Consider the following 15,172-nt stretch of genomic DNA (forward strand, 5'->3'; position numbering starts at 1 on the left):
ATCGACATATATATAATATTTTGTGTATATATTAAAATTTTTATAATTTATTTAAAGAGTTTAGATTTTTTATAATATTAAAAATATAAATTATATATTTACATAATTTTTAATAAAAATAACATATATTGAATTTATGCTGACACGAATCTTAGCTAGTATATCCATGTGAGCGACACTTTCTCCGAATCGTCCAAGCAAAGTTAAAATTTAAGTATAAATTTTAAATTTTATATTCGTCCCACCCACTTTTCTCACCTTCACCAGTACCCAAAAAGTTTATTAATTTATTATGATTTTTATGTCCTCAGACACAGCCTGCATCTCGAAATTTTAGTGGGGTAGTGAATATTAGTACTACTAATATGTTAAAAGAGGTCTATTTCTATCCTAGAATGACTTGTAGTTTTCTCCAACTAGGATAACGTTTAGCAACTATGGCGGGTTTAATGGCGTCGTTCCAGTATGAACAAAAAATAGATGTTAAATACTACTCGTTTTATTTCAAAAAAATTAATTTATTTTAATTTGACATAAAGTTTAATAAAGAAATTTTTAAATCTTGTGACCTTAAATTAAAATTGTGTCAAATATACCAAAATATCCTTTAATCTTGTGGTCCTAAACATGTCATGTAAAAAGTTGAAATTAAAGTATTATAAAAAAGGAAAAGAGATTATTTTTTTCTTTTTTAAACGGAGGGAGTACTTAAGATATAACCTATTAAATATAATAGTAAATGTTACTTGGACGACATTTGAGTTATAATTTATTTTAATTAAGCATCTAAATGCATGATAAAATATATTTTTGACTTGTATTTAAAAAAAAAATAGTATGTGTTGACAAGCACCTATTTATGTACATAAGTTAATAACATAAAATGTAAAAAGAATTCTTTAATTCTGAACATCAACATTAATTGAAACATGCACGAGATTTTATGTTTTGTGAAAATTCATGTAACTGTTGGATTTTTAAAAGGCTTGAATAAAAAATAAATAGATGTTTTTTTTCGGAAAGACACTAAGAGAAATGACTTAATTTGAATAGGCACCTTTCCGAATTGAATGGTTATGATCTTTCCAATGGGTTGTGACTTTTTCGAAGAGTTGTACCTTTATGAATGAGTGCACCTTTCTGAACCATTGCTTCTCTTCATGAAGCAACACCTTGATGACTATAAGTACCTGAATTTTTCCTCAGGTAAAGAAATAATTTTGAGTTGAAAAATAATCTTTTTTTTCTAAAAACTCTCGTGTGATTATCAAATCGTTGAGTGTGTTCGAAGTTTTTGAATATTTGAGATACCGTTATTTTCAGAAAGAGAATCATTTTATTCTGAGAGGAAAGATTCCATAACCTCGGGTACTGTGTCATGACCTGAGACTACCCCTAGTCGTAACACGGTGCGCGAAACCACAAGTGATCCCAAGCTAACCCATGATCTGGCATACTGTTTGAGAAACTGATTTAAATTGTATAAAAACGAAATTGACTGAGCGAAAACATGATCATGAGAGAGAGTCTGAATAAATGTAATACTGATAAAGTTTACAATATGATAAAACTGAAGGAAGAACTTGAATTACATGAATGACTCTGACTGACCATCTATGAAGCCTCTACTATACTGACTATAGATAGTTGGGACATGCCTCCAACTATCACTAATCAATACATATGAATAATCAAAATAAAGTACATGAACTACAACTGACTGGAGTGCCCGAAATAAGAGAACTCATCACCTATTGGCTGGAAGCTGCAAATTATCTAATTATGATGTGTGGGCTACAACTGGTACCCACACCATGAGACAATGTAGCGCATAGACATATATGTGGATCAGTACTTTGAAATGTACTGAGTATATGAAGCCATGCACTAAATCATGAAAATATTTAAAACATGCTCTAAAACTGAGGATGTGAGTTATTTGCTGAAACATACATTAAAAACTTGGGTATATGCGGAAAACTGTAAGTCATAATGAGATTTATAAATCATGAGTCGTAAATAATTTTGTAAACTGAAAAGCGGTAGAAACATGAATACTGTATGTAAATCTCATGTAAAGCTGAACATGTTGTAAAACTGAACTGAGGATCATGCATGGTTATTGAGCATGAAAAAAACATGAACATGTAAAACTGAGAATGCAAGACCAAGTATAGCATGTACTGGCATGATCTGAATAACATGAATAATCTGTAAAACTGACTGTAAAATTACTGAAATCTAATTACTTGGTCAAGTAAACCTGCACTGATGTGGTCTGAATACTAAACTGAAGCTGTGGGAGCTAGCTATAACTGACATATCACAATCTGAGCTATTAGGGTCCAACCTGTAACCCTAGTTGGAAGGGTGCTTGTACTTTGTCAGGGGTACCAACACGTGACTAACGATGTGAATCCACAAGTCTGATGTCCCGAAAGACGAGGGTGTCATGCCTAACTGGCGTGGGACCTCTCATAATCTACGGTGGCGCCATAGGGCTGGAACTTAGGGACTGCTACTAACGTCTCATGCCTAACTGACGGGGGAGACGTCATCCCTACGTTCACTCGGTGCTAAGTGTTACTCCCAACTAAATGACATTGGTATTATTAGTTGTTTAACATGACATAGTACTGCACTTGTAAGTGCTTAGCATGAAAATGATGTTCTGAATATGATAATAAAACTATAGTCTGACTGAATTATTAATTTAAAACAGAATTATATAAAAAATATGGGTATTGGGTGTTCATAACCCGCCAACACTGAGTGATTACAAAATACGATAACATTACTTAAAACAGTGACATGAAGTCATAATTCAATGACCCAAAGCAAACGATAATTCAATGAATAAGATCGATACATGAATTTGAGCATGGGAATGCATTAAACATGAGAAAACATCATATTTACATGATTTAATTCATAACTTAAGGATTTATCATGAAATTAAGATGAGAGAAATTATAATTCAAACATGTAGTGACTTAGATAACATGAAAACACATATTGACATGGTTTGAATTTGATTTACTAAGGAGTTCATGGGTTTAATTCGTAAGTTTCATGGATAATTTCATAAAATAAGATAATATTCATACTTTTAAATTAAAATAGGATTTTGGGCTCAATGGGTGGAAGGGACCCATTGAGGAGTACCCCACATACCTTAATTAGATGACTTCTTGAAGAAATCTTGAAATTGAAACTTGAGTTCTTGAATTTCTTGAAAAAGAAAGCTGGAATTTCTTGATCTTGGGAAGAGATTTTAAACCTTGAGACTTAAAGAATGAATTAATGAGAGAAACCCTAATCTTGATATTCTTGAATTTGAATCTTGGGACTTGAAGAATGAATTTTGGGTGAGGAACCCTAATTTGAGATTCTTGATAATGGAAGGAGGTAAGCGTTGTTAATCTATTGAAAAAAAAGAGGAAAACAATGCTTATTGGAGGGATATAAGTCGTGGTTGCGGGTTACAAGAGAAAAAAAGAACAAAATGCCCTTAAACTAAACTCTACAGACAATTCTCGGCAGTCTTTACAGGTCTACCATATGACTCATATGGTTTGAGTATGAGTTAGACTGGCAACCCATATGCTAACCAGTTTGTGATACAACTTTGACAATGCGTCAGTTTTTTGGCCATAACTTTTCACCTTGATAACGAATTAAGGAAAATGATATCGTTGGAAAGCTAATTCAATTATCAATTTGTTGGTGGGTCTTGAGCTAAAAAATTCTTAGTATAGCAAAAGGTATGATCGTTTGAAGATGACTATAGTTATGTACATCCCAAAAATTTAATCTCTAAGGGAGGTTTTGACTTGTTCATGAGTTAGGAGCTATTTGAGGACTTAATATATTTCCAAGTAACTTATAAAACTATCAAAACAAGAGGCTTGATTCTTGTATTGTCTACTGGTCAGGTTACGAGTCTGATCTTACGACTTATAACATGTCTATACGGGTTGTAGCCATTACTCCTAAGCTGGACAGAACATAGGAAACCTATACTGCTGACAATACGACTTATCTTCATACAACTCGTACCTTACTTGACGACTTCTAGGGCCAACTTGTAACTTGAACAGAACTCAAATCATCCCACACTGACATGGGTACTACTTGCTACATACGACTCGTAAGTCTTTACGATTTGAGGGATGAGTCGTAAACTATCCAGAGACCAGGAAAAAATATGGGGTATTACATACTTTAAGAGAATAAATTTCTTACATCGTGCATTCGGTGGACTTGATTCTACAATTTTCTGCTTCATCTTTTTCTTCTTAAAGTTGATAAACACTTCAGTTTGATAGTTCATTTGATTATTTATTTGAACTTGTGTTTGAAGTTGTTGGAACCTCATTGTATTTCTAGAACTTAGTATTGAAGTTCGTATTAAAATATATAGATTTTTGTACCCGAAATAAGTATCTTAAGAAATTTATTGAAAAAAATATTTATTTATTGTGCTTCTTTGGTGAAAAAGAAATATCACCATTTATAAAGAAAGTACTTTTGTAATCTGTACTTAGACTGATTTTGTGGATACGAAAGTCTTATGATTTTCTACTCCCTTGGTTGGGAGAATATAAAAACTTCACCGAAAAATCAGTGTGGGAATTTGGTCTGAAGAATATAAAAACTTTACCGACTCATTAAACTCTCTGTACTTTTGTGTTTCTGGAGATTAAAGCTTTTGTCTTTCTACTCTGTTTGAACTTAATAGTGATTTGAAGATATAAAAAAACTTCATCACGAGTTAAAGTTAATTGGTTGACAATTAAAAGAACATAAAAATTTCATCGTTAAACGAGAAACAAGCTGGTATTTAAAGTTTTTAAAACTTTAGAGTTAGTATTCTGACATACTAAATTGGTTGTCTTTTTGTGACAGGAAAATATCTACTGAAAGTGATGCAAATGATGGAATGACAAGTGTAGAAGCAATAATTATTGTTACGACAAGTCGTACTAGTGTTGCAGTCACAATGGCACCTGCGGAGAAATCCGAAAAGTTTTCGGGTATGGACTTCAAACGCTGGAAGCAAAAGAAATTCTTCTAGTTGACGACTCTAAGTCTTCAAAGGTTCATCTCTAAAAATATTTTAGAATTACCCGAAGAGACACTGGATAAGAAATGTTTTATGGTAATGGAGGCACAAAAATACTCGGACTTCTTATATAAGAATTATATACTGAGTAACCTTCAAAACGACATATACAATATGTACAACGGTATAAAAACCTCAAAAGAATTGTGGGATACTTTGGAACAAAAATATAAAACTGAGGATGCAGGAACGAAAAAGTTCTTTGTTACAAAATTTCTTATCTTTAAGATGATTGACAGTAAGACTATCATATCTCAAGTGTGAGAACTGCAAGTAATCATCCATGATCTCCTGGTAGATGGTATGAACATAATGGATATCTTACTAATGGATATCTTACTTGAACCTATTAAAGTTGTTCTTGATAATCACATAACCTTTGTTGTAGAATTGATTGTGAATGAGGCTTTTCATGTAGAGGCTATAATAGAGAAGTTGCCACCTTCATGGAAGGAATTTAGAAACTACTTGAAGCATAAAATAAAGGAGATGTCAATGAAGACCTCATTGTAAGGTTACGTATTGAGAAAGATAACAAAGCAGCCGAGAAGATGTCAAAAGGAAATTCCACAATTAGTGAAGAAAATATTGTATAGGATGACCCTAACAACTCAAATAAACGCACTAAAGCATCTAGATAACAAAGCAATCCTCCAAGGAAAAAATTAAAAGAAAACTGCTTTAATTGTGGTAAGGCTAGCCATAAGTCCATGGATTGTCGGCTCCTAAGAAAGGCAAAAATAAAGATCAAGCCAACATGGCTGAATCGAAAAATAAAGTGGATGATCTATGTCTCATGCTTTCAGAATGCAACTTGGTGGGTAATCCTAGAGATTGATGGATTGATTCTAGTGCTACCTTCCATGTATGTGCCAACAAGGAGTTGTTTGCTTCATATGCTCCGGCTCAAGATAAGAAGAAGATTTATATGGCTAACTCAGTAATATCATAGGTTGAAGGAACGGAAAAAAATTGCTTGAAGATGACATCAGGCAAGGTCTTGACATTCAACAACGTCCTTCATGTACCGAAATTGAGAAAGAACTTGGTTTCTGTATTACTTCTGACCAAAAAAAAAATTAAATATGTATTTATTTATGAAAAGGTTATAATTAGCAAAGAAGAAGTGTATATAGGAAAAGGTTACCTCACCAAGGGCCTATTTAAGATCAACACAATGACTGTTGAGATCAAGAAAAATTTTAATTCTGTATACTTGGTTGAGTCAAATGAATTGTGGCATTAACGTTTAGGACATGTCAATTACAAAACTTTGCAAAAATCGATTAACTTATAAGTTTTGCCTAATTTTGAGTGAAATAAATCAAAATATCAAACGTGTGTGGAACTGAAATATGCTAAGCATCCGTATAAGCCTGTTAAAAAAGATTTCAATCCCTTAGACTTATTCCACACAAATATTTGTGATATAAAGTCAACACCATCTCATTGTGAAAAAAATATTTTATAACTTTTATTGATGATTGTACTAGATATTGTTATGTTTATTTGTTAAATGGTAAGGATGAACTAATAGACGTGTTTAGGTAATATAAACAAAAGTAGAAAATTAGTTGGATGAAAAGATTAAAATAATAAGAAGTGATAGGTGTGGAGAATAAGAATCTCTTTTTGTAGAGATATGTGTTTAAAATGAATTTGTCCATCAAACTACTGCTCCGTATTCACCTCAATCAAATGGAATTGCGAAAAGAAAAAATTGAACATTAAAGAAAATGATGAATGTCTTACTCATAAGTTCCGATTTACCACCAAACTTGTGGGAAAACCTATCCTTACAGCTAACCGAATACTCAATAGAGTGTCACATAGTAAGACACTTTCAATTTCATATGAAAAATGGAAAGAAAGGAAACTCAACTTAAAATATTTCAAAGTGTAGGGGTGTCTAGCAAAGGTTTAAGTTCCTGTACCTAAAAGATTAAAAATAGGACCTAAGGCTATAGATTGCGTATTTATTGGATTTACTAAAAGCAGTAAAACGTGTCAATTTTTGGTTCATAAATTTGAACATCCGGATCAATGAAAATACGGTAATTGAATCAGATAATATTGAGTTCTTTGAACACATTTATCCGTATAAAATTGAACATGAGCAATCTAGTAGAGAGTCCAAACGACCTCAAAATGAACCAAGCAAGAATGAAATTAATGATGAGAATCCAAGGCATAGTACACGTCAAAAAGTGTCAACTTCCTTTGAATAAGATTTTCTGATAGTTCATTTTGAAAATGAACCTCAAACATTTAAAGAAGCGATATCATCCTCGGACGCATCCTTTTAGAAAGAGGCAGTCAATAGTGAGATTGATTAAACCTTGAGCAATCACACTTATGAGTTGGTTCATTTTTCTCCAGGAAATAAATCTTTAGGTTCTAAATAGATCTTCAAAAGAAAAATGAAAGTTGATGGCCCTATTGACAAATACAACACAAGACTTGTAGTGAAAGACTTTAAACAAAAAGAAGACCTTGATTATTGATATTTGCCTGTAATAAGGATAACGTCCATTCAGATGTTAGTTGCCTTACCGACGATATATGATCTTGAAATCCATCAAATAAATGTGAAAAATAACATTCATAAATGGAGAATTGGAGAAATAAATTTACATCGAACAACCCAAGGGTTTTGTGGTTCCTGATAAAGAAAAGAAAGTGTCCAAACTTGTTAAGTCACTTTATGGACTAAAAGAAGCACCCAAACAGTTGCATGCAAAGTTTGACCAAACCATGTTGGCAAACGACTTCAAGATAAATAAATGTGGTAAATGTGTTTATATTAAAGACACTTCAAATCATAAGGTAATTATTTGTTTGTATGTAGATGATATACTGATCATCTATAAAGACATTTATGATATAAATACTATGAAACAAATGCCTGATAGGAAGTTTAATATGAAAGACCTTGGAGTTGTGAATGTGGTCTTAAGGATAAGAATCTATAAAACTTCACAAGAATTGGCATTGTCACAGTCTTATTATATTGAAAAGGTACTTGACAAATTCAAGTATTTAAATTTTGGTATTGCCAAGACTCCATTAAACGTGAGCTTTGCACTTTAAAAGAATGAAGGTGAAAGTGACTCACAGTTGGACTACGTAAGAATGTTGGAAAGTTTGATGTATATCCTGAATTATACGCGATCAGCTATAGCATGTGCTATTAGTAAATTGATCTGGTACACGAGTAATCCTAATTAAACTTATTGGATGGCAATGAAAAAAGATTTTAGGGTATCTACAACATACTCAAGACTATTCTTTGCATTATAACAAATATCTAGTGGTAATTATAGGATATAGTAATGCAAATTAGATCACCGAATCGAATGAAGTAAAATTCACGAACGGATATATATTTACTTTAGGTGGAGGAGCAGTCTCTTAAAAATTGCCAGAACAGACATGTATTGCCCGCTCTACAATGGAATCTAAATTTATTGCGTTAGATAAAGTCAGTGAAGAAGCTGAATGATTCCAGAATTTCTTGAAAGATATTCCTTATTGGCCCAAATCCTTGGCACAAGTATGTAAATACTTTGATAGTCAAGTGGCGATAGATAGGGTAGGAAAAATGATGTACAATGGTAAATCTCATCATATAAGACCGTTAAAGAATTACTCTCTAGTGAAATTCACTGTTGACTATGTGAAGTCAAATGATAATGTGACAAATCCACTTACAAAAGGACTATCTTGAGAGGGAGTTGAGAGATCGTCAAATAAAATGGATTTATGGCCTAGGACAAGTCAACATAGCCGTAACTCTACCTAGTATATTGGATATCCTAAGATCTAAGTTCAAGGAGATTAAACAAAGTTGTGACTGATGGTTCAACATTATTGATATACTCAATCCATTCTCATGATGAAGATAATATTTAGAGAACAAGGATAAGGCCTATGGTTTGAAGCTTTTTAATTTGGTTTCTAAGTTTGACAGTTTTGACAAAATAGTTTGATCTATAGGACTAAACACTTAGGAATCACCTATGTAAAGGTGAAGTGGAAAACGCTTCAAGTAGAATATTAGTAAAGGCCTATTCTTTATACTCTCATAAAATTAGGACGTGTTCATGGCCGAAACGAACAAAATCGTGAGAACTATAATCGGTAAAAGACTAATTGTATGATTGCACACTTGTACATAAATTAGTCTTTGCTTGTTGATCGCACACTTGTCCGTAAAATTTTTGTTAAAATAGACATTCCTCATTCATGTGGGGGTTTTGTAAGACCCCACAAAATCCTAAGCTTAACTCAGTCTTTCTAAGCTTGATGAGGGGTCCCAGACTTAGAAAATTTTAGCTAAGTGTTAGGACTGCGGTGCCCCGCCCAGTCCGGTACCTGGGGATAGCCCGCGATGGGCATCGAGGCCCCTCGCCCAGAGTGGCACTCCAGAGCCCGCAGCACCTTGGCCAGTCCGAGCCGTGTAATTTCTGCATTTCAGCTCCATATTTTTAAGGGTAAATGGGTCAATTCCCTTCACGCCATAGCTCAAAAACACGGGATTAAAGCCCCAAATAGCACAATTGCTCATTCATTTCATAAAATTCTTTTAAGAATAAGCCCTAGGGTGATCAAGTTCAAGAATTAAATCTTAAAAACTTACTCCAATCCTCACGAATTTAGAAATCCAGGTATGTGAAGTGTTCATCCAAGGGTCCCTTCCACCCTTGGAGTTCAAGAAAATCTTTTTAAAACATGAATTATGATATTGTGGGTTGAATTGTACTCATGTTGATGTTGTTGTATGATTTCCAAGTTGAGATCTTTAATGTATTTCATGAAATTATGTTAGCATGTGGGTTGAAACCCTTAAATTTGAATTGATTGATGTAGCCATGATGCATTAGTTTATTGTTCATGCCCTAGCATAAGATTATGCCTCCCATATATTTGTAAAAATGCCTAAGTGAATAAAAATTGTGCGTTGTGATCCATTGGTGATCTTAGTGGTGAATTCATGCAAGAACTACATGTTCAAAATTACTCCTATGATACAGTTATGCCTTCCAAGTGTTTGTTGGGATGACTATGTAAATTGAATAGTGTACCATAACATGATAGCATGTCTTTCTATCCATGTACAAGTTCATGACTTTCGAGTGCTTGGTGAAATGCTTCATTGATTGCATTGTGAACGGTTGACTATTGCCATGTTTCCAAGAATTATCATGTCTTATTATTAGTTATACTATCGAGTCCTGGGGGTATTTAATACCCGACAAATTAGTTGTATACCTAGAGCCAGTGTTAGTTACAAAATAGTCTCAGTCGCATCCCGATCAGTAGTACTCTCAGTCAGTTACAAAACTCAAAAAAACTCAGTAAACTTAGTATCAATCCAGTCCCGTTCAGTATTCAGTTCAGACCTTAGTAAATTCAGTTCAGTTAAACAATATGATTAGTAACAGTTCAGTCAAACCTAGTATAAACTAGGAAATCAGTTCAACATTAATTCAGTTGAGAGTAGGATTCAACACCGAGTGAACCCTAGGATGGGGGCTCACCTACCAGTAGAGGGTGTGACCCTTAGAAGTGATCCTTGCATTCCAAAACTACGTAGCCAATGTAGGTTGAGACATCAACCTGTCAGGTTAGGGTTGATGAGGTGTTTTAACCTGCCAGATGACGGTTCCACCATTCTCGCTAAAGTACCTGCCAGATGAGGGTAACTCTTCAGTGTCTTTACCCGTGGCAAGGTACTGACGCCCTTTCAATTGGGGTTATAGGTTGGACCCTAAATCTATTCAGAAAAGGGCATGTCGATTAGATGATTACCTTCCACAGTCTCAGTCTTAAATTCAATCTCAAAATAAAACTCAGTCAGTTCTACAGATTCAGGACTGTCATATATAGTCACCCAGCTCAGTATAGAACTCAGATAAGTTCTACAGAATAAGGTCAGAAATAATCACTCAGTTAACAACATATCAGTTATTAATTATCAGTAATACAGTATTAGTAGATTCAAGTATCAGAAAAATAGTATCCAAAACTCAGTATCCAGTGTTATCACGACTTCAGTTATAGTCTATGTATTCATGCATGTATTCTCACTCAGTCATGTTCATGTTTTTTTCAGTTAGTTATAGTTCATGCATATGAACTCATGCACTCACCCTACCTCACTTTGCATACCAGTACATTCAAAGTATTGATGTATACTTTTCTCTTGCACTTTGATGTCTTATATCATAGGTTCAGACCACACTTAGCAGCCCAACCTATCAGCAACAGACTTAGTGGTGAGTCCTCATAGTTCGAGGATAAAGTTATTATTTTAGTTATCAGTATGCAGTTTATTTCAGTAGTCAGAGTTAGTTGGGGACTTGTCCCATCAACTCCTTATTCAGTTAGTTTAAAGGCTTTTTCAGACTAGTGTATTTTCAGATAGTTGTTCAGTTTTGGTATTGATGTACCGTACTCAGTATTTATTTACTTATTTTAGATTTAAACCTTATGGCAAGTTTTCGCCTAATTTCCACATTATACAGTATTATTACTCAGTTATTACAACAAGTATGAGTCATGGATTAGCTTATGATCCTTCGAAATTATGAGCACCGTGTAGCGTTCGGGATACAGACTCGGGGCGTTACGAGGTTTTTGGATTTTTAAGGTGTGAATGAAAAATGAATAGGTGTTTTTTACATAAAGACACCAAGAGAAAGGATGCAATTTGAATAGGCACCTTTTCGGATAAAATGGTTATGACTTTTTCAATGGGTTGTGACTTTTTTGAAGAGTTGCATCTTTTTCTAAGAGTTGCACCTTTATGAAGGGGTGCACCTTTCTGAACTATTTCAACACCTTGATGGCTATAAATACCTGATTTTTCCTCAGGTAAAGGAATAATTTTGAGTTGAAAAACAATCTTCTTCTTCTTTTAAAACTCTTGTGTGATCATCAAATCGTTGAGTGTGTTCGAAGTTTTTGAAAATTTAAGGTACCGCTATTTTCAGAAAGAGAATCATTTTATCCTAAGAGAAAAGATTCCATAACCTCGGGTACTTGAGAGAACTAAATTCCTTAAGAATACACCGTACATTCGGTGGACTTGATTCTATAATTTTTCTACTTCATTTTCTTTTGCTTAAAGTTGACAAACACTTCACTTTGATAGTTCATTTGATTATTTATTTGAAGTTGTTGGAGCTTCATTGTGGTTCTTGAAATAGTTTTGAACTAAGTGTTGAAGTTCGTATTAAAATGTACATATTTTTGTACTCGAAATAACAGTAACTAGAGGGGGTAATATATTTTAAGTGATTAACTTTTTATATATTGACGCTTGAGAAAACGCACATAATATTTTTCAAATTTTTGAATTTAAAATATCTGATAAAAATATTTTATCTTATGTCTTAAGTGCTCAATATCAAAACATATGGTAGTTTATATCTAAATGAAATATAAAAATCGTGAATGTATTCTGACAAAAACAAACCTTGTGTTTTCCTTTGCACAAGTTGATTTCCCAATAATGACGGGCGTCTCTTAAATTAAGTGACCACAAGTTTGGGTGCTAATTTCCCCTTCCACAATATCTCAAAAAGATGTACTACTGCACATAAAAACGCACATATTAAGGGTTTATCTATGATATGTAGGTACGTTTTTTATTTTATGTGCGACTGACTAAAGTATTTAGGAATATATTTACTATAGAAAAAAAAAACTACTTCTAAAACTTAGAAAAACGACTTCTTTGATGAAAATAGAAAAAAATATTTATTATTTTTTTGGTATTGTTGAATTTATACATGATCAATCAAGACACGTGTTACGATTTAGCTTCAATTTAGTGTCCTTGCTCGAGCATGTGTCTCACCGAGCTGGAGTTGGATCCGAAATGGTTTTATTGTGGGTTGACATCTTTCATACCGGGTCGGATTTGGCCCAATCTGCCTAAATCCACATCGAGCTTTTTTCACCCCATACAAACAAGTTCCATAAAATAGTACTATTTTATAATGAAATTAATTGTCTTCCTCCCACCCCAAACTCACCATCCTGGAAACCCCCACCCCCTGCACTCCCCCTACACCAGTACACTATCTGAATTTAGCATCCTCCCAACCCCTTCCCTCATCCCCCTCTATCCTTACATATACCTCATAGATTGCTTGCTTAATTAAGTTATAAAGTATTATATAAATGCTCGTAAGATGATATGTTTACTTATTAAACACTAAAACATAAATAATAGACTACTTATTTTTTAAGAAAATACTAGTGTTTGTTAGAAACTGACCCTAGGAGATGATTAATAGTTTCATTACTTTGACATTAGTTGTCAAAAATTTTGATAATCCTCATTTCTTATTTGGGACAGGCCGAAACCAGCTTACCATGCTAAACTAACCTAGATGGAGTTTGACACATTAATTAAGAAAAATAATACAAAGCAAGTAGTTGACTGATTGTATGCAAAGAAACTATCAGGGCTAATGTGGAGTTCAACTATGGCTGTCAAGTGGGCCGGGCCAACCCGGAATCGGCCCTTGTTATTTAATCGGGTTGAGAGCCGGGCCGGGCTCAACAGTAAAAAAATAAAAAACCACCCTAATTCGGCCCACTTAATCCAACCCAGTCAAACCCACCTAAACCTAATCAAATTCGATTAAAAAACTGGTCAAACCTGGTCAAAAATATATATAAAAAAAACTTTTCTTCAATATAAATTATATATACCCACCTATATATATATTATAAATACGTTAAATAATATATATACACTATATATATAGTAATATACTACATTAGAATTTAAAAAATATATACACATATACACAATTACACATATATACGCACCATCCAGATATATATGTACTACTTTAAGCTTTACAGTTTAAATAAAATATACTACAATATATATATATACATGTATACGTTAAATATACACGTCTATAGAAGATCTATTCATATATATACACTCTATTCTATGCATATGTAATACTTTAAATGAAATATACTATAATATATATACATTACAATATATATTTCTATAGTTATATATTAATTTATAAAACATGTACACATGTATACGCTAAATATACACGTCTATAGAAGATCTATTCACATATATACACTCTATTCTATGCATATGTAATACTTTAAATAAGATATACTACAATATATATACATTAAAATATATATTTGTATAGTTATATACTAATTTATAAAACATGTACACATGTATACTCTAAATATACACGTCTATAGAAGATCTATTAACATATATACACTCTATTCTATGTATACGTAATACTTTAAATGAAATATACTACAATATATATACATTACAATATATATTTGTATAGTTATATACTAATTTATGAAATATATACACATTTATACGTTAAATATACACGTCTATAGAAGATCTATTCACATATATACACTCTATTCTATGTATACGTAATACTTTAAATGAAATATACTACAATATATATACATTACAAGATATATTTGTATAGTTATATACTAATTAATAAAACATATACACATGTATATGTTAAATATATACGTCTATAGAAGATTTATTCATATATATACACTCTATTCTATGTATATGTAATACTTTAAATAAGACATACCACAATATATATACATTACAAGTATTATTTGTATAGTTATATACTAATTTATAAAATATATACACATGTATACGTAAAATATACACATCTATAGAAGATATATTCACATATATACACTCTATTCTATGTATATCTAATACTTTAAATGAGATATACTACAATAGATATACTTTACAATATCTATTTGTATAGTTATATACTAATTTATAAAATATATACACATGTATACGTTAAATATACATGTCTGTAGAAGATCTATTAACATATATACACTTTATTCTATGTATATGTAATACTTTAAATGAGATATTCTACAACATATATACATTACAATATATATTTATATAGTTATATACTAATTTATAAAACATATACACATGTATACGTTAAATATACACGTCAATAGAAGATCTAT

The sequence above is a fragment of the Capsicum annuum genome, chromosome 6, assembly GCF_002878395.1.
Source record: "Capsicum annuum cultivar UCD-10X-F1 chromosome 6, UCD10Xv1.1, whole genome shotgun sequence".
Lineage (NCBI taxonomy): Eukaryota > Viridiplantae > Streptophyta > Magnoliopsida > Solanales > Solanaceae > Capsicum > Capsicum annuum.